This window comes from Equus caballus, chromosome 2 (assembly GCF_041296265.1).
Source record: "Equus caballus isolate H_3958 breed thoroughbred chromosome 2, TB-T2T, whole genome shotgun sequence".
Taxonomy (NCBI): Eukaryota; Metazoa; Chordata; class Mammalia; order Perissodactyla; family Equidae; genus Equus; species Equus caballus.
In genome coordinates, this window is record NC_091685.1 from 27764798 (window position 1) to 27788784 (window position 23987).

Genomic DNA, 23987 nt, shown 5'->3' on the forward strand with positions numbered 1-23987 from the left:
AAATTATAATATTTCATTTATTCTTTTAGTTGCTCATACACCTTAATATTTTGGGCAATAATTTATTATTTTCTAAGTAATGCTTTTTTTACACTCTCAAATTTCATGAAACAGATTTATTCAGACCCTTTATGTGCATCGTTGATGTCAACACCTTCGTTGTTGCTCTTCTGGCCTGTCATTTAACAGAATTTTCCAGGTTACATCATTTTCCCTTCCTTCTACATTGTATGAACCCAGCATCTTAATAAGATGCTATCACAGGAAAATTACATCCCAAGACACAATTATCCATTATGTAATATTGGGACAGTTTTTCTTTCTCAGTCGTTCTCTAAAATCCGAACAAGTGCTACGTTACTTTAAAAAACGCAACAAAAAACTCTTTCTTATTATAAAAAATTGAAAACACATACACGAGTGTACTTAATGTTATAATGGATCCCCATGTACCATCAGCCAAATTCAACAATTATAAACCCATTTTTTTAATTGAAGTATGTCCCATATTATTTTGAAGCAAATCTCCAGTATATAATTTCATCCATAAATATTTCTGTATGTCGCTACAAGATAAGAATTCTTTTTAACATAACAGTGAAACCATTGACCTAACAATTAACATTAATTCCTTAATATAATTGAATATCTGTTAAGTGTGTAGATTTCTGTTGGTCTCATAAATTTCTTTCTTTTTTTATAATTTGTTTGAATGAGGATCCAAACAAGGCTCGCACGTAGCAATTGGTTGCTGTGTCTCTTAATTCTCATTTAATCTACAGGTTCTTCCATCATCTTTTTTTCTCTCTTATAATTATTTGTTGAAGAAACCAGGTTGTCTGTGCATTCATTACTGTCTGCATTTGCTGAGTGCATGCCTAGGATCAGTTTCTCTTCTATATTTCCTGTAAACTAGTGATTGAAATTGCTAATTCTGTATCCATTTCCTTGGCAATACTATTTGGGTGTGTACAAACACAACTGTACTAGGACAGTTTTTAAACATACACACAAAGAGAGGGAGGAGTATAATAAATCCTTTTATACCTGTATTAGTTTCCTGTAGCTGCTGTAACAAACGACCACAAATTTGGTGTCTTAAAACAAACACACATTGATTCCGTTACAGTTCTGAAGGCCAGATGTCCAAAATCAGTATCAGCGGACGGAGACAGCAGGGCTGTGCTCCCTCCAGAGGCTCCAGGGCACAATTCGTTCCTTGCCTCTTCCAGCTTCTGGTGGCTGCTGGCATTCCTGGCTTGTGGCCGTGTTACTCTGCCTCTGTGGCCACATTGCTTTCTCCTCTTCTGTCTATGATCAAATTTCCGTTGGCTTCTCTCTTATATAGATTCCTGTGATGGCATTAAGGCTCACTTGGATAATGTAATATTTTAAAGCAATTCCCTGTAATTTCATCTCTAAATATTTCTTATATAACCACTCCACCATTATCACTTAATAAAATTAACAATAATTCCTTAGAATCATCTAAAATCATGTCCATATTAAATTCTCCCTGATTTTCTCAAATACGTCTGTCCTAGATATCTTCTATTTTCCCCTCCAGCTCCACTCTTCGCCCTTCTCCACCCGCCTCTGTGCCCCTGGAGGCTGGTCTGTATGGGCTACGTTAACCATCTCCCTTGCTTCTGGTTGGGGTCAGCCAATGGGAGGCACTGGTAAGACATCAGAGGGTGGAAGAAGAAAGAGATTTGGGTATTTATTTCCTGGTTCATTCTCTGCCGGGTCATTGAGGATCAGCTGCAGCTTCCTACCCAAGGTCACAGCTCCTGCCCAAGGTCACAGCTCCTGTCCCTCAGCCCTCCCCAAATAGCCACCCTCTTTGGGTTCCAGTAACTGCTCTCTCTCCTCAGCCCGTCGTATGATAAGGGTGCCCCACTCTTTGCAGCCCTGGAGGACTACTCTATTCCTTTTGGATCTCCAGCCCGGCCCGCATCTCTTTAAGTGCTCCCTTCATCCTTGGACTGCCCATTTTGAGTGTGCCATCTCTTTCCAGGACCGTAACTGACACGTATGTCTTTTTACAGTTGATTTAATTGCTCCAGGTTCCAAACAAGATCCACAAGTTGCATTTGATTTTTATGTCTCTTAAGTTTCTTTTAATCTAGAATAGTCCCCTCTCCATTTTTTTCCCCCAGGTGGTTGGTCTCTTGAAGGAATTGGATCAGTTGTCCTGTAGAATGTCCTCGTCCCACATTCCGGATTTGGCTGATTGCCTCCTTGCCAGGTCTTCTCATTTGTTCCTCTGTCTCCTGTATTTCCTACAAACTGGTTAGATCCAAAGGCTTGATTAGATTCAGATTTGGATATATTTTAAAGTAGAACTCACAGTGTTTGCTAACGGAATGAATGTGGATGTGAGAGGAAGGAGGAGTCGACCTCAGTGTCCTCATTTGTAGAAGGTTGATACGATCTCTGCCTACCTACCCCGCTTATTGGTAATCGCAAAAGAGGTACTGAAAGGCAACTGCTCCAGAAACCCCGGAACAGGAACAGGGACTACTGAAAGACAGGCTGAGCCGAACAGCCCTGGGTTTGAGCCAGGTGTCCTGGAATCTGTGGTCAAACAGGGCCTGGTTGATCCTGGAGGTCCCTCCAGGCTTGACGTCCCTGCTGGAGTGTGGCGGCTGGAGGATGGCTGAGAAGGTGAAGCCAATTTGGGGCAAGCGGGTCTGGGCTGGGGAGCAGAGTGGAGGCCTGGGCTTTCCAGCGGACAGTTTGCAAGAAGGTTAAACGCAATGAACAGATTGTGTTCGCTTGTGTCTCAGGGCACTCAAGGCTCAAAATGCCTCGAAGGGAGACGAGGAGGGATGACCAAACTGTGCCTTTGCAAAGTCCTGAACAGGCCTGGGCCGCATCTTGGGATTCGAGGACAGTGTCTGTGGTGGGTGAACGTGGGGAAGTGTGTGTGAATGACCATGAGGGAGGAGGTGACTCTGGGCAGATGTGAGGAAGGGGGTGACAGATTTGGGCACCTGAGTACGTGAGTGTGCATGTGAGTGGAGGGATGTGGTTGTGCGTGGGTGTCTTTGCATGATAGAATGTATTGAGCGTACATGAACATGTAAGGGTTGTATGCCTAAGTGGTTTGAGTGCTTCTCCCTGTGTGTGGCGAGGGTGGGGTAGAGGGGCAGATTTGGGGCTCTAGTCTCCAGGGCCGAGGCACAGGTTAAAGCTGGTTTGTCCTTTGAGATCTGTTTTTGGCTTTGACAAAGGACGGCAGTGGGTCCCAATCAGCGTAAGGAGGCTGGCCCAGACACGCAGGGCAGAGCTGAGGCTGGACCCTGCATGGGGAGTCAAGAGCCTATACTCCTGGCTCTGCTTTGCACCTGCCTCACTCTGGGACCCTGGTCCTGTCTACAGTTGTTCCCCTCTCTGTGTAGCGGGGGGTGGGATTGGCTAATATCCACCTTGCTTTCTTAGACAGTGTGCACTATAGTGCCCGGTACCTGGCGATGTTCAATAAATGTTTATTGGTTGAATGTGTGGGTAAGTGGATTGGAAACTGAGGCAGGAAGCTCTGGCCCATCCCTCATTTATGAACACACAAAGCCTCCACTCAACCGACTTTCACACACACGGACACACACAGACACACATGCACACACACTCACAAACTCACCTGTGTTCACCCCTTCAGTTGCCCACACCTATTCACCCTCACTTTTTCCCACTCACTCCCACACTGCAAAACTCCCGCTCAGGGTCTTATGACGCTCCCTCCCTCCCCCAGGCCCATGGCACTCCGTCCCCATGGGTTCCTTGGGTTCAGTGCTTCTTGGTCACCAAGGATGCCCAGCCCAGTCACGCCGCTGACCACAGTAGCTCTTCTGAGCTCCTCCCTTCTCATCTTTTTTTAAATTCTAGTTGTCACTCTTTTTCCTCCTCTCTCTCTCTCTCTTTCGTTCTTTTCTCTGCCGCCTGTACAGATGCACAGACACACACCTACATAGGCACACGCAGGCACACGCTCGCTGTCTGTGTCCTCTTTCTCTTTTAACTCCCCTGGTTTTTGTCCTTATATCTCCTCCTTCCTCTCATGCGCTCTCTCTGTTTACATCTGTCTGTCTTTCTGCGTATGCCTTTCTCTCTCCATTTCTCATTTTTTTCCTGACTCCCTCTCTCCTGCTCTTATTCTGTTTTCTCCATCACTCATTTCTCCTCTCTCCTCTTCCTTGCGCTCATGCTCAGTTTCTCTCTCTCAAGTGCATGCTCTCTCACTTCTTGCTTTCCCTCTCTTTGCTTTTTCTCTCTCTCACTCTAATTCTCTGGCACAGTGGCCACTGCCCACACCCTACCGTGCCCCTTGCTTGGTGAGAAATCTCCAAGCAGTGCCCAGGGCCTGGGTGACCCAACTTGGAGGTTCCCGTGGCATCCGTTGGAGAGGCCCTAAGGTCACGGCATTTCCTCCCGGGGGTGACTTGGCAGTGGCGTGCTCTGTTTCCTCACTTCTGCAATTTCCAGACGGCACAGAAGCTGGGTCTGCAGACAGAGACACCAGGATCCTGCCGCTGCAGCTGCTGCCCCTGGTGCAGGTAAGGGGGTCCCAGCCCTGGCTGGGCAAGGGGGAGGCATATGAGAGCGTCCTCAGGAGACCAAGGGCGTGCTTCTGGACTATGCCTAAGCAAATGGGGGGTTCTGCTTTTAAGAAACTGTTTTCACATCTTCCTTGGGCCCAGAGTATCATATTTAGAAAGAATTTCTCGTGACCAAACTTCCCACGAAATCAGCTCCCCTCTTCGGTTCTCTGAGGCCAACGCAGTGCTGAAGTGACCTCAGAGACCTCACTGGGAGGTGGTGATGGTGATGAGAGAGGGGCTACCTAGATCTCGGGGAGCTGAATGCCGCCTACTTTACTAGCTGTGTGACCTTGGCCAAGTGGCACTCCCTCTCTGCACCCCAGTCTCTTAAATTGTCACATGAGGATAATGCCATCTCCCCAGCAGAGTTGTCAGGACAAGTAAAGGGTCTGGTACAGGCACGGGTGCTTAAGAACTCACTAGATGCTAGGCTTTCCCGGGGGAAGATGAAGACAGAGGTTGTTGGTACAAAGGGCCTGGCCCACAACCAGGTTCTTCCACCAGGTTCCAGGGGGTAGGGACAGAGCACAGGCTTGTGCCCTCCTGTCCTTTGCTGGCAGGAGGTCCGGATGTAGACCTGGTGACCCAGAGATGCTCCAGGCACTCCCTCGGCTGGGAGAAATGAGGAGCCAGCACACTCTCTCCCTGAGCATTCAGGCAGCTTTAATTTAGCGCTGACTGACTCCACAGCTGTGTTCTGGTGCTTGGAGAGGGAGAGAGAGAGAGAGAGGGAGAGAGTGTATGTGTGTGTGTGTGTTTGTGTCGGGAGGTGCTGGGAAAGCAAAAGAAAGAGACATCCCTACCTTTAGTTACCGACAACCCAGCCAAGGAAAGACGCCCGCTCTGGAGGTGAAGAAATGGCCCTGGGCCTGAGGCCAGCAACAGGGTTTTGATTTCGGCTCTGGCTCACAAGCTGGGACCTTGGGCACTTCAGGAGCCTCGCTTTCCTCATTTGCAGATTGCAGTTAAAAGGACTGACCTTGTGGGTTTGTGGGCAGGATGAAGTAAGAAGCTGGGTGGGAAAATGCCTCATCAATCGTAAGATGCTACACGAACGTGAGGCAATGTGTTACTGCCACTGCCAACACTGTAATTCTTACTGAAAATGCCTTAAGAATGAGGAATTTGTTTTGTTCATGGCTTTATCCTTACCCTTAGCACAGAATTTGGCTTATATATAATCTTAGAATATGAATTGAATAAATGAATGATAAAGTAGTATTTTGTACTTGGAAGAGAATGGACAGTGAGCCAGAGACCCAGCATCTAGTCCCAGCTCTGCCCCTGATACTGTTGTCGCATTGGGCAAATCCTTTCTGGGCCTCAGTTTCCCCATCTGTGCAATGAAGGTTTGGTAAGGGATTCACAGTCTATGACATTAATACAATGTGCCTCCAGGACCGAGTTTCTACTCCCAATTGGTATTGGGGTGGCAGGGGGTGTGATGAAAGGCTGGGGTCCTGCGTGTCCTTTTCTAAGGAGACCTTTATGGGGAGACCTCCTCCTCCCCATTCTGGGCCTGTGAACAAGGCCTTGTTGAGGAGAAGCGAATGCTCCTCTTTTTAGGGGCAGCCCCTCCTTTCCCACACTGGTCCCATCCCCTTCCCCCATGGGTGGGCAAGGAGGGGGCAACAGCTGAGCTGTAGCCTGGGAGCATGCCCCGAGTGGTCCTGGGGGGTATGTCTGGGTTAGGAGTGGAGCCTGTTCCCACAAGGACAAATGATGGGTGCCCAGCGTGGCCACTTCTCTGACCAGCACTATTGGGTTCCTAGGCTGCATGGTGGTGATGTGGGCTCTGCGAGCAGAGGAGTCAAAAGAAAGATTTCTTGAACTTTCAAGGTCTGGTAGTAGTGCTCCTTTATCTAAAGAATAGCATGAGGACAGGACCCATGGACCGTAAAAAGCTGCAGGCATGGGGACAGGACCCATGGGCAGTGAAGAGCTGTGATGGGTTGAGGGCAGGGCTAAATTTATAAGGCATAGGTATATGAGTTATTTCTTTATTAGACAAAGAAGAGATCGTGTAAAAAAGTCGTTAAAAAGGTATCAGTGCAGGTGGGGTCCAGTTATTGGGTGGTCCTATAACTTTGTCTATGAATCAGGTCGAATCAGGTCAGGAAGTCCTATACTTCCTGGAGGACGATATAGATTGGCATGTAGGGCAGGACGCCTTAGGCTTCTCTCCCTGGCGTAGCCTTGATCCTCATCAGTGGGAGGGTAGAGAACCCTCTGGTGTATGTTTGTGCGTGCGTGTGTGTCTGTGGTTATGTGGGGTGAGCTGGGGAGTTGGCTCTGGCTATATCCACATGTGCCGGGAGCATGTCCAACCTGCAGGTGAGGCTGGTACAGCCGAGCGGTTCCCAGAGGCAGGATCATCGACAAAAGCAGCTGAGAGGTGGGTACATCTTTCTTTCCTTGTGTCTTCAGACAAAGGAAATCAGAGCCAGGCTCTGTGTGTGTGTGTGTGTGTGAAAGAGAAAAAGGCGAGAGAGAATATGTGGGGGGAGGACCACCACTCAGCAACCCCCCTTCCCCATCCCCTTAGTTCTGCAGGAGGGGGACCCTCGGGGCCTGGGTTTGGAGTTGAGCTTAGATGGCTGATGGGCGAAGCATGTCAAAAATTTGTGCAGATCTGTTTATAGTTTATAAAATCCATTTCAGTTTACCAAGTACTTTACTGTGTACCAAACCCTTTATTCCAACAATCTTAGTTCCCTTTCACAGCAATGCTTGAAGTGGGGGGGCCCGTTTTACAGATAAAGATCCCAAGGCTCAGAGCCGGGAGGAGACTCACTCAGGACTGTGGGTGGCACAGCCGAGGCCAGAACTCACATTCTCTGATCCCAATTCCTGTGATTTCTCTTCAGCCACCCCTTGTTGCTGCTTCCAAAGAAGGAGATGTGGCTCGTGGGGGCATGGCTGGTTTGTTTGCTTATTCATTCATTGGTTCATTCAACAAATATTTTCGGAGTGAGGGAGGAGCTCACAGTTATTGACCGGTAACCAAGCGCCTAAGTTGCTTCATTCTGCTCTTACAACTACCCTGTGAGGCAAGTTTTATTATCACCATTTTGCAAATGAAGAAAGGGCGGCTATGAGAGCCAACGATCAGCTAGGAAAGAGCAGAGCCAGGTACAGATCAGGGTCCCTGTGACCCCAGGGACTGCGCCCTGTACTCTCTGTCTTCCCTTGGGCCAGGCCCTGGGTTCCCATGAGAGTGTCCGCAGGACTCAGGAGCTCGCAGGCTGGGAAGACGTGGTCAGCATGGTTCCTGATGTAACAGAGGGGTGTGGCCAGTTCTGGAAAAGCCCAGAATAGGAAGCTCCTCTCCTCTCCCTCCTCCCTGCCCTGGCTGACTTTCAGGGAACAAGGAGCAGGGAGCATGACTCAGACAGAAACCATCTGGGTATCTGGGAGCCAGGAGAGACCCAGGCCAGGCTCAGGGTCTCCCCACTCCACAGGGATGCCCTAGGCCAGCTGAGCAGAGACTGAGTCTCATCAGTGTAACATACATACCTGGGGTCAGGGTAGGGCCCCAGTGACAAGGAAAATTGAGCAACTCTGGTACCCAGGCCACCCCCATCTCCAGGACCCTAGACCCTGTCCCTGACCTCTCCCCAGACAAGGAGCTCCATTCGTCCACCAAAAAGTGTACCTGGCACGGCACTAGACTCCTTGTACCAGAACCCGTGGGGAGCCCAGCACAGAATTCTCCGGAGCTCAGCATACTTGCTTCCTTAATTTGCCCCTCAAATCCCTCTGCTTCTTGGAGAAATGGTCATGAAACCACTCCACAAGGGGATCTTTAGAGGGTATGGCCAGCATGGCCAGGCCAGGGCACAAATGTCAGCAACAGGGGAGGTCAGAATAGGACGTAACTGCTTTATTATGCACCTACTGTATGCCAAACATCTTAGAGGTTTATCTACCTTCAACGTCAGGGCTGTCCTATGAGGTCAGTGATGATACTATTCCCCTTTGATAGATGAGTAAACTAGTACTCACGGAAGGGAAATGACTAAACTGTGGTGTTTGAGTGGCCCCAGGGAATCCCAGGGCTGGGAGTCATTGAGTCTGGTACGTGCGGGTTTGGAAGTGAAGGGGGGGATCAGTTAGACACTCTGTGTTTGTGTGTGAGTATCTATTTGGTAAATATTCCTTGAGCGTTTGCTGCGCAGGAGGGCCTCTGATGCGTATTGGTGAAATGCCAGAAGCCTTCACCCAGGGAATTCCTAACCCAGAAGGAAAGAGAAGCCTACAGCCATTGTAATGCAACGTGATGCGCTGTGTCGTAGGAATCAGAGGTGGCACCTCTAACCCTGTCAGGGGTAGAGAAGTAAGACTAACAGTAGCCAACACTCATTGAGCTCCTGTGATGGATCAGGCATTTTCCATTTAATCCTTACAACTCTCCTATGAGGTAGGTAACATTATTATTATTTTGTTTTACAGATGAATAAACAGGGGCTCATGGAAGTTAAATTAATCACCCTGGGCAAGAATTGGCTGATAGCATTTTGCCAGCTGTCCCCAACTGCTATAAAAAGATGTGACTTGTTCCCAGAAGCTTTCAGGGTTGATGATATATCCAGAAGCCTGATGTAGGCGGCGTCAGGCTGGGGTGAGCTTGATTGAGTGATCACAGTGACAGCGGTGCTATTTTGAAAAACATTTGATCTGATTTAATCAGCAGATTGTCTGGGTTGCTTGTAGATACAGCTTTTTAGAGCTGTGGAGTGTGAATACCTTGAATTGTGCTAAACACTTTATACGCGTTATTCGTTGAATCTTCACACCACTCTAGGGAGATATGCACTTGGAATATGACCAGCTCCATTTATAAGGGAAGGACCTGAGGCCCGGAGGGTGACGTGGTTGGCCATGGTCATGAAGTTGGACGTGACAGAGGCAGGATTTGAACTCGGGTTTGTCTGACTCCGGAGTCTGTGTGTTAACCACTGTCCTTTCCAAATACTTTATATCTTTTATCTCACTGGGTGCTCACAAAAGCTCCGTGAGGTAAATGTGTTATTGTCCCCACTTTATAGATGAGGCCCAGGGAGGGGAAACAGTTTTACCAAAGGTTGCACAGCTATTTAGTCATAAAACTGAGCCCTATGATTCCAAGTTAGAAATAGACAATGTAGGGCCAGCCCGGTGGCACAGCAGTTAAGTTCGCACATTCTGCATCTCTGCAGCCCAGGGTTCGCCGTGTTCGGATCTGGGTGAGGACATGGTACCGCTTGGCAAAAGCCATGCTGTGGCAGGCATTCCACGTATAAAATAGAGGAAGATGGGCACGGATGTTAGCTCAGGGCTGGTCTTCCTCAGCAAAATGAGGAGGATTGGCAGCAGTTAGCTCAGGGCTAATCTTCCTCAAAAGAAAAAAAAGAAAAAAGAAAAAAAAAGAAATAGACAATGTACTTTCAAATCTGCCGTCTCTCAGGCCCGTTTTTAAAATTTATTTTTTTATTGTGGTAAAAAACACATAAGATGAATTTACCCTCTTAATTTTTAAGTGTCCGTTACAGCATTATTAACTATATGCACATTGTTGTAGAATAGGTCTCTAGGACTTTTTATCTTGCATGACTGAAACTCTGTACCCATTGAACAACAACTCTCTATTTCCCTTCCCCCCAAGCCCCTGGCAACCACCATTTTACTTTCTGTTTCTATGAGTCTGATTACTGTAGACACCTCATGTAGATGGAATCATGCAATATTTGTCTCTTTGTAATTGGCTTATTTCACTTAATAATATCTTCACGTTTCATCCATGTTGTAGCATATGACAGGATTTCTTTCCTTTTAAAGGCTGCATAGTACTCCATTATACACACATACCACATTCATTGACCTATTCCTCTGTTGATTGACCTTTGGGTTGCTTCCACCTCTTGGCTATTGTGAATAGTGATACTATGAACACAGGTGTACAAAGATCCCTTCAAGATCTTATTTCTAATTCTTTTGAAAATATACCCAGAAGTGAGATTACTGGGTCACCTGGTAGTTCTATTTTTAATCTTTTGAGGAAGCTGCATGTTTTCCAGAGTGGCTGCACCATTTTCTGGTTCCACCAATGATGCACAAGTGTTCTAATTTCTTCACATCCTCACCAACACTGGTTATTTTCTGCTCTTTTGATAGTAGCCTTCCTAACTGGTGTGAGGAGATATGTCATCGTGGTTTTAATTTTCATTTCCCTGATGATTAGCGATGTTGAACATCTTTTCATATGCTCGTTGGGCTATTTGTATATATTCTTTGAAGAAATGTCTATTCAAGGCCTTTGCTCATTTTTTAATGAGTTATTTATTTATTTACTTATTCATTTATTTTGTTATGAAGCTGTAAGAGTTTTTTATATATTCTGGATATTGACCCGTTATCTAATATAGGTTTGCAAATATATTCTCCCATTCTGTAGGTTGCCTTTTTACTCTGTTGATTGTTTCCTTTGCGACTACACAGACGTTTTCAAGTTTGATATAGTCCCATATGTCTATTTTTGCTTTTGTTACTCGTGCTTTTGATGTCATTGCCCATTCCAATGTCATGAAGATTTCCCCCTATGTTTTCTTCTAGGGGTTTTACAGTGTTGGGTCTTATGTTTGGGTCTTTAATCCATTCTGAATTAATTTTTGTGTAGTAAGCCCCTCTTATCTGTGAGGCATATGTTCCAAGACTCCCAGTGGATGCCTGAAACCATGGACAGTACTGAACTCTCTCTATATATACTATGTTTTTTCCTATACATACGTACCAATCATAAAGTTTAATTTGTAAAGTAGGTGCAGGAAGAGATTAACAAGAACTAATAATAAAATAGAACAATTATAATGATATATTGCAATAAAGGTTATGTGAATGTGGTCTCCCTCTCTCTCAAAATATCATGTTGTACTGTACTCACCCTTCTTCTTGTGATGATATGAGATAATGCAATGCCTACTGATGAGATGAAGTGAGGTGAATGACATAGGTATTGTGACATAGCCTAACGCTACGTCAGAAGGAGGATCATTGAACCATGACGCTGTCAATAGCCGGATGTCAGGAGCAGACCATGGGGATGGTTGGAGATGCAACGAAGGGATGATTCACATCTCAAGCAGGACAGAGGGGGGCGATGTGAAATTTTATCATGCTGCTCAGAAGCACGTGCAATTGGAAACTTATGAATTGTTTATTTCTGGAATTTTCCATTTAATATTTTCAGACTGAGTTCAGACTGTGGGTAACTGAAACTGCGGAAAGCTAAGCCACATATAAGTGGGGGGGCTACACTATATGGTGTAAGATAAGAGTCCATCTTCATTCTTTTGCGTATGGATGTCCAGTTTTCCTATCACCATTTGTTGAAGAGACTCTCCTTTCCCTATAGTGTATTCTTGGCACCCTTGTCAAAGATCATTGACTATATATGTGTGGGTTTATTTCTGGGCTCTCTATTCTGTTCCATTGGTCTGTGTGTCTGTCTTCATGCCAACACCATACTATTTTGATTATTATACTTTGTAATGTGTTTTGAAATTAAGAAGTTTGAGGACTCCAGATTTGTTCTTCTTTCTCAAGATTCTTTTGGCTGTTCGGGGTCTTTTGAGATGAGAGTCCATATAAATTTGAGGATTTTTTTTCTATTTTCTCAAAAACTGCCATTGGGATTTTGATAGGGCGTTGAATCTGTAGATTGCTTTGGATAGCATGCACATTTTAACAATATTAAGCCTTCCAATCCATGAACACGGCCTGTCTGCCCATTTATTTGTGTCTTCTTTAATTCCTTTCAGCCGTGTTTTGTAGTTTTCAGTGTACAAGTTTTTTGCTTCCTTGATTAAGCTTATTCCTAAGTATTTTATTCTCTTTGATGCTCTTGTCAATGGGATTGTTTTCTTAATTTCCTTTTCTCTGAGGCCCATTTTTAGGTCTTCGTTTTACCAGTGAGGAAACAGAGACCCAGAGTCATGGGTGAGTTTAGTGTTTGAACGAGAGTCCGATTCCATCTCCAGCGCTGCCTGGCAAGAGCGAGATGGGTGCAGAGCAGACCCTGCCCTCCCTTTACCACTTTCAATACCCGACTTTGGGGAGCAAAGGTACAAGCAGGATTCCCAGGGCAAAGGCGTCTCGTCCTGGGGCCCTGCAGCACCTGAAGCTCCTTCTCAGGCTGTCGGTCGGATCTGTGAGTGGACCCGTTGGCCAAGGAATGGTTTGCTTACAGCAGAGGTCACAGCTTGGCCTAGGAGAGTTAGGATGGGCCCTGGAGTTTAAAATCCCACTTGTCCCAGTGTGACTGTGGACAAGTCTGTTTCCCTCTCTGATCTCACTTTCTTCCCAGGAAAAATGGACATTTCATAAAATTCTTCTCACAGGGCTGATTTGAGGAAGAAACGTGATCATTGGTGAGAATGTCTCTGGCTCTGGCTCACCTCCAGGCCTGCCCTCCTCGCACAGCAGGGAGTCCTTAGATCCATGTGAGAGGGCCCACCTGGAGCCTGTGTCTCTCCCACACCCCACTTCTAGCCCACGCTCTGTTGGTGAGTGAACCCCCAGGCTTATGGGGCTGCGAGGAGCTGCTGGTGCATGGGATATATGTGAAGTTGGACGTGACTGATTTTATAAATATTTAGAAATTTGTACTCTTGACATCAAATGGCCCCCCCAAATGTTAGGGGCCAGTCTGACTGGTAAACCCAACTTCCCAACCCACCGTCTGTGCTGGGGAGGTAACCAGCAAATACTTCCTTCTTCCCAGATCCTCGTGGTCCGTCCCCTCTGACTGTCCAGCTGAGGATGGGAGCTCTTTCTCCGGGTTCCCTAGGGGCTGCGAATGTTTCCAGACAGGATGCAAATGGCAGGCAGAGTGGGAGTTGGGGCTGAGCATTCTGCAGGGCGGAGGATGGGAAATCCAGATGGCAGAATTCTTCTTGTCTCCATGAATATTTATGGCCCCCTAGCCCACCCCCGGCTGAGTACTGGGACTGGGCCTTCTGCCCAGCCTTGATCCGTCAGGAAACCATGCCCTTATGTTAAGGTGAATGGTCTGAGCCATCTCCTCCTTCTCCTTCCAAGTGCTCATTCCCCTTCTAAGCTGTTGAAAGCTTTGTTGGCGTTAGCCTGAGGGCCTGTCTGGAGCTGACAGGGAAGCCATCATGTGGGTTAGAGCCCATGGGGTCAGTGGTAATCCATCGTCCCCTCCCCTCGCTCCACATAGCTGGGCCAATAGGAAGAGGGAGGCTTGGCTTTTTGCGGCCACTTTGCATGCTTATCTTTGGAACCACTGTTAGGATCACAAGATTTTGCAGATGTAGAAACTGAGGCTCAGAGAGGTAAAGTCACTTGCCCAATGTCACACAGCAAGTAAATGGCAGAGCCAGGTATAAACCTAGATCTTTCTGACTCTGGAAGCCTTGTTCTCCCCACCTTACTATGCCTCCCCAAGAGAGACTAGACACCTTTCCTTCCTGCCAGTTTCCTCTGAATAGTCATCAAGGGCTTGGTCATTCATTCATCCATCTAGTCCCCAGCGTCTGACACTGGAGATAAAGACATGAAAAAGACCTAGTCCTTGTCCTCAAGAAGCTCCCTGCCTGGTGAGGAAACCACCACAGAAATCAATACTCAGCAAAACATTGTGTCAGGTGCTACACTGAGGAGTGTGCCCGGGACCATGCGGACCCAGGTAAGAAGGCAGCTCATTCTGCTGGGGTGATCAGGGAAGGTGGCCCAGAGAAAGCACTCTTTAGATCAGGTTTGAAAGGATGAGTAAGATTTTGCTAGGTAAAGTAATAGTCAAAGGGCACCCTTGAAAAGGACCTCAGTGTGCGCAAAGGCACAGAGGTTTGAGGAGAAATGGAGTTTTTAGAGACCCAGCAAGAAATTCAGTGTGGCTGGAGTTGAGGGTAAATAGTAGTAGCGGCTGGTGGGTAAGGAACTTAGACTTGATCCTGGGCCATGGGGAGCCATGGAAGGTGTTAGATCAGGCAATTATGTGGCTGCCAGTGTGTTGAGGCACAACACTTCCCAAACTTCAGTGTGCACATGAATCACTTGGGAATCTTGTTAAAATACAGATTCTGATATAGCAGGTCTGGGGGGGGGGTCTGAGATTCTGCGTTTCTAGCAAGCTCACAGGCGGTGCTGATGCCGCTGGCCCAAGGACCACAATTTGAGTTGTGAAGTTGTGAGGGCTCAGTCTGCCTTGTGTGGAGGCTGCTCTCACGTCACTGGACAGATCAGGCCTCCGCCATCTTCTTGGCTCAGCCCTCTTGCAGCTGTCACAAAGGGATCAGTGTTGTTGGTTACCAGATATTTGTTCACTCAACAAACATTTACCCAGCTCCCGCTCTGGCCAAGCTTGTGCTGAGTGCTGGGGATGGAGAGAGGAATTGGAAATGCCACTTTCTGGTCCATGTCATCACCATCTCTTGCCTCCAGAATGGTCTCTCTGCTTCCACTCTTGTCCCCTACCATCTAGTCTCTGCCCAGCAGCCAGAGCAAGTCAGATTAGGTTATTCATGCACTTGACATACCCCAACAGCTCTCCGACGCTGGTGGAGTAAAATCCAAATTCCTTACTGTGGCCTGGGAGCTATTGGGAGCCTGTTACCCTTTGCTCTCCTCCCACTCTTCCCATTTCTCACGCCCCTACGGCGACATTGACCTTTTAGTCTCTTGAATATGACAAATGTATTCCCACTTCAAAAGATGATGAACTAACTTCCACCACAGACTCTTTGCACATCATACATCATACCCTTTGCCTCGAATACTCTTCTTCTGGATTTTCTCTTGACTTGTTTCTTCTCATTTTTTAGATTTTTAGCCAGGGGAAGATACAGGTTTTGCAGGATCCTAAAGCTTATACAATTTTGGGGGCCATCTTTGAAGAAAAGATACCAAATTATAAATACACAATTAGCTACAAGGCCTAGGAGGGGGCCTAGAAGCTTAAGCTTCATTGGTTTTGTGATAAATCTGCCTCTGCTTTCGTTTATATGTCACCTCCTCTGAGGAGCCTTCCCTGATCACTCTATTTAAAGCAACCCCTCACTCAATCTTCGTCGTCATGTCGCTATTTGTATTTCTTTTATTGAATTCATCACAATTTGAAATTCCCTTGTTCATTTATCTCTCTAACTATTTTTGTCTGATTTCCCTGACTAGTGTAAGCTCCTCAAGAGCAGCAATCTTGCCTGTCTTATTCCTGCAGTATCCCCAGCTCGGTGCCCAGCACCCAGCAGGATGTCAATTACTGTTGGTGAATGAATGCACACAGTCTCGGTGCTTCAGTCTGGTGTGGCAGGCGGACATACACAGGCAATTTCAGTGGGATAAGAAGCCGTGAGCTCTGGGAGCCCAGAGGATGGGCACTTAACCAGGCCTGGGGGCAGAGGGGAGGGTGCGGAAGGCAAGGAGGCCTAGGAAGAACTACCTGGAGGAACGAAGGCCTGAGTGGTCTTAAAGGATGATCCGTAGTCGGCCAGGCAGAGAGAGGGAGGGAAGCATGAACCAAGGCACGGAATATGAGCCCCGAGACCTACAGGAGACTTGACTGGTTACATTTGGATGATTTTAAGGGTTCTGTTGATGAAAAGGACAGCTAGGTATTAAGTTTGGGAAGAGGACCAAGCAAATGGGAGTCACCTGGGAATCAGGACCTGGGACTGGATAGCAGGCAGCAGAAGTAGGAAGAGCCAGGGCGATGGGTACCGGAACCACCACGGGCAAGGCTTCGGGCAAAGGCAGGGGTTCCACCCAAGACTCCCCACACTGATTCTCATTCTTTATCTGGAAAGAAGTGGCCTACCACTGCTGGGCCTACTGGGGAGGCTCTGTGGACTGGGGAGGCTCTGGGCTCAGACAGATCGGAGTATACATTGTCACAGCTGACTCTGGGAAGCTGACGCTGAGATGGAGATTAGCATGTAGGCACATTTTTCCTGGAATATTTTAAAGCAAAACCCAGATAGTGTATAATTCTACCTATAAATACTTCAGTATGGATATCTCATTGATAAGGAATTAAAAAATTAAAAAATGTATAATCATAATATTGTTATTATACTTAAAATTAACATTAATTTCATAATTGCATCTAATTCTTAGTCTATGTTCAAGTTTTCCCAATTGTCTAACAATTTTTTTTTTTAGATTTTTAAAAATTTTTCCTTCTTCTTCCCAAAGCCCCCCAGTACATAGTTGCATAATTTTAGTTGTGGGTCCTTCTAGTTGTGGCATGTGGGATGCCGCCTCAGCATGGCTTGATGAGCGGTGCCATGTCTGTGCCCAGGATCCGAACCCACGAAACCCTGGGCCACCGAAGCAGAGTGAGAGAACTTAACCACTCGGCCACGGGGCCAGCCCCTAACAAATATTTTTTAAGTTAGTTTGTTTGTTTGATCAGGATACAAACAAGGTCCACACACAGAATTTAGTTGCTGAACTAAGCTTCTTGAATGAGAACTTAACATTCCATTTCCTCATCTCACTTACTCCCCAACTCATGCTTCAGAAACCACTATCCCTCTGATGAAGGAAGATAGAGTTCCGTGTTGCCACATGCGATGTTTGTTTTTCTGTCTACATCTCCCTGTGGCTTTTCACACTGTTGGCCACTTACTCCCCACTTTTGAAACTTTCTTCCACTAGGTCTCCTGCATGGCACTTGCCTGGCTCTCCTCCGACCACTCGGACTGGCCTGGGCCTGCCTCCTCCGTAGGTTTCTCTCCTCCTCTGCCCTCTGTTTCAGTGCTGGGCTCTTCAGGGTTTAATCCTGGATTCTCCTGGATGTTTCACAGACATTCCTAATATGATATGTCCTCAGCTGAATTCATCCTCCCCACCGCACTCTGTTCTTCCTCAGTGTCGTCTCCATGAGGATAGACACCACCTCAGCCCCAGCTGTCTGGGCCAGAAACCTGGCAGTCCTTGACTGCTCCCTTTCTATCAACCAACATCCCGCCCATCACCAAGTTCTGTCCATTTCATCTCTCAAATAACTCTCACGGTCATCCATTTCCCTCCATCCTTTCTGCCATGGTCCCAGCCTCTTCCAGCCCTGCGACAGTTGCAGTTGTCTCTGGGCTGTCTCTCCGCCTCCGGTCTGAAGCCCCGCCAGTCCATTCTGTGCACAGCAGCCAGAGCCATCTTCCTTAAACCCGGATCCAGCCTTGTCCCTTCCACACTCCGTATCCTTCAAGGACTCCCCATTTTCTGCAGAATCAAGTACGAACTCCTTAGACTAATATTCAAGACCCTTAAGTTGACTGCTGCTCACTTTGTAGGCCCTGTCTCTCCTCATCCCTGCTCTCACTTTATGTTTTAGCCAAACCGAATGTCTCAAGTTCCCTAAGAACCAGGTACACCCTCTCCTATTCTTCCAGGGCTCCGCGGTGCCGTCCCTTCTGCCTGGCGTTCCTCCTCAGGCCCACTCCTTCTCTCCCTTCAGCATGAGCAGGAGGTCATTCCTGACCCTCAAGTCTGTGCTAACAGCACCCTCTCTGAATTACCCTGACATCTGGGACCTCCACCATCATCACACTTATCACTTGTCTGTTTCTGAATCTCTCTCTTACAGAATGGTCTGTGAGCCGCTGCAGGTCTGTTCTCCGGGGCCTCGGTGCTCTGCCCAGGGCCTGGAGCAGCGGGCGCTCGGCCAGTGAGCGCATGAATGAGTGACCGAATGGGCGAATTGGGTCAGCTTGCATGTGTGCCCCATTCACATGGTGAAAAGGCTTTTTAAAGAACCAGTTAATGCAAAAAAAAAAAAAAAATTCATGATGAACAAAATACCAAAATTTTAAATGGAGACAGGATCCTAACAGCGCCAGGCAGAGCCATATTAGAACATGAGGCACAGGGAAGAATCAGTAGTTACACTGATTTTGATTTTTTAAAATGTTGCATTAAAATAGAATTTATTTTGATTCCTGAGGTTTTGGGCACCCCCTTAAATTTTGTACCCAGGTGAGCGCCTCGCAAGAGTTACCCTAGTCCTGCTGCTTCCTGGTGGGAAGACTTTGTCCACAGGCCTGGGTAGGCATGGCACGGGGACAGGGGGCCCTGGCTTAAGGTGTCCTGGGTTAAGTCCTTTGGCTGGAGAAAGACAGTTTTCAGGGGAGAGATGCCCCCACCCCACTGAGCTGGAGCCTGAACCCAAGAAGAGGAAGGGACTGACTGAGCGACAGGGGTGGGGAGTGGGGTGGCTAGAGATGTGACTTCCTCACAGACCCAGAGTGAGCACCACGCACTGCCCAGCAGTGGTTGCCTCCCTGCCTCTCTCAGCCCCCAGGAACAGCGTCCCCCAAGTCCCAAGGGTCCAGCACGAGAAAGAAACAAAGTCAGCCCAGATGAATGGGCATCTTGGGCTCAGAGGAAAGGCGGGCAGGGCTGAAATTGTAGAGCCGTGATTTTCAGATCTTCTGGTCTCAAGATCTCTTCATATCCTTGACATTTGTTGAGGGCCCCAGAGAGTTTGTGTGTATGCAGGTCATATCTCTCAAGTTTTACCATATTTGAAGTTAAAACGAGGACAGTCTAAAAATCTTTTTGGTTTTTAAACATGAAAACAAGCAATACATTCATTCCATGGTAACATAAATAATATTTTTAGCAAAAAATAACTAAAATTTTCAAAACATAAACAATTTAGAGAGAAGAGTGGCATTGGTTTATTTCTTTTGCAAATTCCTTTAATGTTGGATTTAATAGAAGACAGCTGGATTCTCGTACCTCCGTCTGCACTCAAGTCTGTCGTGAGATGTTGTTTGGTTGACGTCCACAAAGCAGATCCGCCCTCACGCGGTTGTGTGTTTGTAAACGGAAGGATATTTTAACGTCTTTTTCGGATGATAGTTGATGCTCTTTGACATTGCATCAAGGCTTCACAAATGGTAGTCTGTTTCTTACAGGTTAGTTGCGATGTGGAACCTGAACCCTACCCATGAACTTTTTGGGATCTGTTACACAGCAATGTGTCGATCCAGCTTGCCCTTTGAATCTTTTACCTAGACATAATTTTGAAATATCACGCCTTCTTCCTTCGGAAAATTCGGGTTCACTGAGTTAGGCAGGTCTTCTACATCTCGACCTTTCATGATAAGATATCAAGAAAATGCATTCAGGGGCCGGCCCGGTGGTGCAGCGGTTAAGTGCGCACGTTCTGCTTCTCTGCGGCCCGGGGTTCCCCGGTTTAGATGCCGGGGGCAGAAGTGGCACCACTTGGCAAAAAGCCATGCTGTGGTAGGCGTCCCACATATAAAGCAGAGGAAGATGAGCATGGATGTTAGCTCAGGGCCAGTCTTCCTCAGCAAAAAGCGGAGGATTGGCAGTAGTTAGCTCAGAGCTAATCTTCCTCAAAAAAAAAAAAAAAAAAGAAAGAAATTGCATTCATTAATATCACCACCTATCTCATCGGAAAATTCTTTAAGTATGGGAAAGTTGTCAAGCTCATGCTGTCAAATACAAGTTCTCCAAAAATTGTCATCTTCTCTTGAAAGTTCAAATTTTATCACCGGCAACAGATACCATCGTTTGTTTTCCTTGAAGTGACAGGTTCACTTCGTTCATATTTGAAAAAATGTCTGCCAAATACCCAAGTCTGAAAGCCATAGTTTGTCAGTCATTTTTCTGAGAGATAATGGTGACTAAGCAAAATTCAGCTCTCAACCCCAACAATGGCATAAGCGCTTTTCCTGAAGACAACTGTCCTTCAGTGTGCGGCGGAAGTGTCTCATGGGTGTTTCCCGTTTCGACACACAGACAATTAAAAAGATGTATACTCAAAATTTAATAAAGTTAATAATTTCCTTGCTTTATTAAGGACACTTTAAAGTGAAATTGGCTTTTTAAAAAATTTAATTAAATTTTGGTACACTGCGTGCATGGCTGTGAAGAACGTAACTCCTGCTACATTTTGGTGCCACTGCCTTGATTTGTGCTAAAGAGGGAACTGTTTTGCTCATCATTTTGTACCATCAGCACAAATGTCAACACAGTGAAAAAGACAAATAATCTCTTGGTATTATTATGACAATGGTTTTGACCTCAGGGATCCCCTAAACGGTTTCAGAGAGATTCCTCTCTCCTCCCTCGTTTCCATGGACCACCCTTGAGATCTATTATCCTAGAGTGGCGGCATCAGGTGGGTTCCACCTTAGGAGTGGAAAAGGTCCCAGCCGAGTAGAAGCTAGCAATTTTGCTGCTGGGGAAGCAGCATAAAACTATGTAATTCAGGGGCTGGCCCAGTGGCGCAGCGGTTAAGCGCGCACGTTCCGCTTCTCAGCGGCCTGAGGTTTCCCTGGCCTCGGGTCCCAGGTAAGGACATGGCACCGCTTGGCAAAAGCCATGCTGTGATAGGCGTCCCATGTATAAAGAAGAGGAAGATGGACATGGATGTTAGCTCAGGGCCGCTCTTCCTCAGCAAAAAGAGGAGGATTGGCAGCAGTTAAGTCAGGGCTGATCTTCCTCAAAAAAAAAAAAAAAAAAAAACTGTGTAATTCAAATCAACTATGTAATTTACAACATGACTTGGTGGGTTTTTTGTTTTTAAAGGAATCACGATTTATTGGAATAATGGAACCTACATTTATTTAATTTAACATAGACAAACTACGACTACAGGAATGGGGCAAAGCACAAAAGTGTTCTCAATCAGGCTGCCCAGTGGCACAGCGGTTAAGTCCACGTGTTCCACTTCTCCACAGCCCGGGGTTCACAGGTTTGGATCCCGGGTGCAGACATGGCACTGCTTGTCAAGCCATGCTGTGGTAGGCGTTCCACATATAAAGTAGAGGAAGATGGGCACGGATGTCACCTCAGGGCTAGTCTTCCTCAGCAAAAAGAGGAGAATTGGCAGCAGTTAGCTCAGGGCTAATCTTCCTCAAAAAAAAAAAGTTCTCAATCAACAAAATTCCGATTAGAGCCAGTCGTTTCTTCAAACTCACCTGTAAGTATCTATAGGTTTCTTCAAGTGTCTCTGCTACTCCGGGGCCCCCTAAAGAATGGGCATAATTAAAAGGCTTCTCACTCATTCCTTCGGTTATTGGTTCATGATGCCGGGAATAGTGTTGAATAGACAGATAAGGCCCTTCTCCTCCTCGTGCTCGTAGTCAAGTGCAGTCAAATGCAAATATGATTACAAGCGTGCTCAGATTTACGAAGAAGTACAGTGAGTTTTGAGACAGGAACGGAACTGAACTGGCCCTGGAGTCAGTGAAGTCCTCTCTGAAGAAGTGAAATTCGGCTAAGGTCTGAAGCATTAGCTCACATGGCCAGGTGGAAGCGGGGTGTGGGTGGGGAGGAATGTTCAAGGCATCGGCGTGGGGACGTGTGGAGGCTGAGGCAGGAAAGGTTTGGGTGGGTTTGAAGACCCATGTGGGAAGTCCATTTTGGCTGCAGCCTCGGGGGAAGGTAGCATGAAGTGAGGGTGGAGTGGCAGCTGGAGGTTAGGACAAAGGGCTGTCAGGTGGCCCTTTTTTCAGTTCCTGGAACCTACCAAGCTCTTTCCTGCCTCAGTCCTGGACCCGTGCTGATCCCTCTGCCTGGGAAATTCTTCCTCTGCTCCTCCTTCAGGCCGCAACGGAAAGGTCACCTCTTTTCTAAGCAAATCCCTTTTTTGATTCTCCATATCAGTGCCCCATTTTCTTTGTATAGCAGCTATGTTTGTTTACATTGCTTTTGTCTGCCTCCCCCATGACACTGTAAGTTTCCTGAGTGCAGGGCCCCATTGGCTGTGTTCACCCTGTATCTCCTGTGCCTAGCAGAGAGCCTGACAGGCAGTTGATGCTCAGAAATATTTGTTGGATGAATATGTGAATGAACAAATGAACACAGAGCTGGACTTGAGATCCTGGCTCCATCCCTTAACGGCTGTGTGACCTTGGACAAGTCACATAACCACCCTACGATCAGTTTCCTGTTACATAAAAGGGGGGTTTTACTTCCTATCTCAAAGGGCTTTTGTGAAACTCAAATGAGTAGTGCATGTGGAAGCACCTAAAAGGGTGCCTGGCTCTAAAAGGAGTGCTCTGAAGTGTTAACTGTCTTCCTTGCTTCTCACGCTCAATTCTGGGCTCTTTTCACTGCATTATGATATATGACGAGCCTCAGGCCTTGCTTAATCCCAATCTAAGTCTCTTGCCATCCCTTCCCCATCAGCTGCAACAAAACATCAGAGGGCCTTCCAGGCTCACGTGATAGCGACAAAGTGGGAGGAACAAGAGGTGGGGAGGGAGCCACGGGTTCTGATGGAGAGCAGATGACGGCGAGGCACTGTTGAAAATGGACCGCACTTTGGGTGATGGGGTTGTGGCTGGTTTTAATCTTCCTTAATATACTTTTAAAAACTTGTTTATTTTGAAATAATTTTAGGCCTTCAAAAAAGTTGTAAAACAGTACAAAGAGTTCAAGTATGCCCTTCACCCAACATTCCCTAGAGTTCACAGCTTATAATACCATAATACGATGATCAAAACCAGGAAATGAACGTTGGTAGAATATTAACTAAATTATAGACCTTATTTGAACTTCACCAGTTTTTCTCTTAATGACCTTTTCTGTTCCAGGATGCAACCCAGGATCCCACAGTGCACTTAGTTGTCACATGTCTCCTTAATATTCTGTCATCTATGACAGTTCCTTAGTCTTTCCTTATCTTTCATGACCTTGACACTTGTTTCTCTTAAAATTTTTTTTCCCTTTTTCTCCCCAAAGCCAAATGTTGCATATTTTTAGTTATCGGTCCTTCTAGTTGTGGGACGCTTTTGGTTAGTACTGATCAGTCATTTTGTAAAATGTCTCACAGTTTGGGTTTGTCTGGTGTTTTCTCATGACTAAACTGAGATTATGCATTTTGGGGAAGAATACCAGAGAAGTGATGTTATGTCCTTTCCAGTCCATCAATTCCGGGGGACATGATGTTGATAAGTCTTGCTAATGATGATGTTAATCTCGATCACTTGGTTAAAGTATTGTCTAAAGGGCTTCTTCACTGTATACTTTTCTTTTAAAATTATCTTCAAAAATTTTTAGCTGCTAGAGTAATAAATGCTCCTAAAAAGTTCAAACAGGGGCGGCCCCGTGGCCCAGTGGTTAAGTTTGCGTGGTCTGCTTTGGCGGCCCAGGGTTTCAATGGTTTGGATCCTGGGCGCGGACATGGCACTGCTTGTTAGGCCATCTTGAGGCGGCATCCCACACACCACAACTAGAAGGACCCACAACTAAAACATACAACTATTCAGTGGTGGGATTTGGGGAGAAAAAAGCAGAAAAAAAAAAGAAGATTAGCAACAGTTGTTAGCTCAGGTGCCAACCTTTAAAAAAAATAAATAAAAAATAAAAAGTTCAAACAAACAAAACTACAAAGTAAATAGACTTCCTACC

General features: G+C 46.5%; 1 protein-coding gene and 1 long non-coding RNA gene across 4 annotated transcripts in view; one reads left to right on the forward strand and one right to left on the reverse strand.

Moving 5' to 3' along the window:
- On the reverse strand, positions 1–5564 carry LOC138923202 (uncharacterized). The gene is made up of 2 exons (XR_011436485.1): positions 5405–5564; positions 1–2289 (listed from the first exon to the last, which is right to left on the reverse strand). It is a non-coding gene; the product is annotated as an uncharacterized lncRNA (long non-coding RNA).
- PTAFR (platelet activating factor receptor) overlaps positions 2516–23987 on the forward strand; it is a 27021-nt gene continuing 5549 nt past the window's right edge. Inside the window, exons 1-2 of one of the 3 annotated variants that reach the window (XM_023635058.2) lie at positions 2516–2667; positions 4486–4556. The gene's annotated coding sequence lies outside the window, so the exon portion shown is untranslated. Of the gene's footprint in view, positions 2668–4485; positions 4557–6724; positions 6997–8635; positions 9022–23987 lie in introns of those variants that run through there. The other 2 variants (XM_070260644.1, XM_070260645.1) reach the window with 2 other exon arrangements.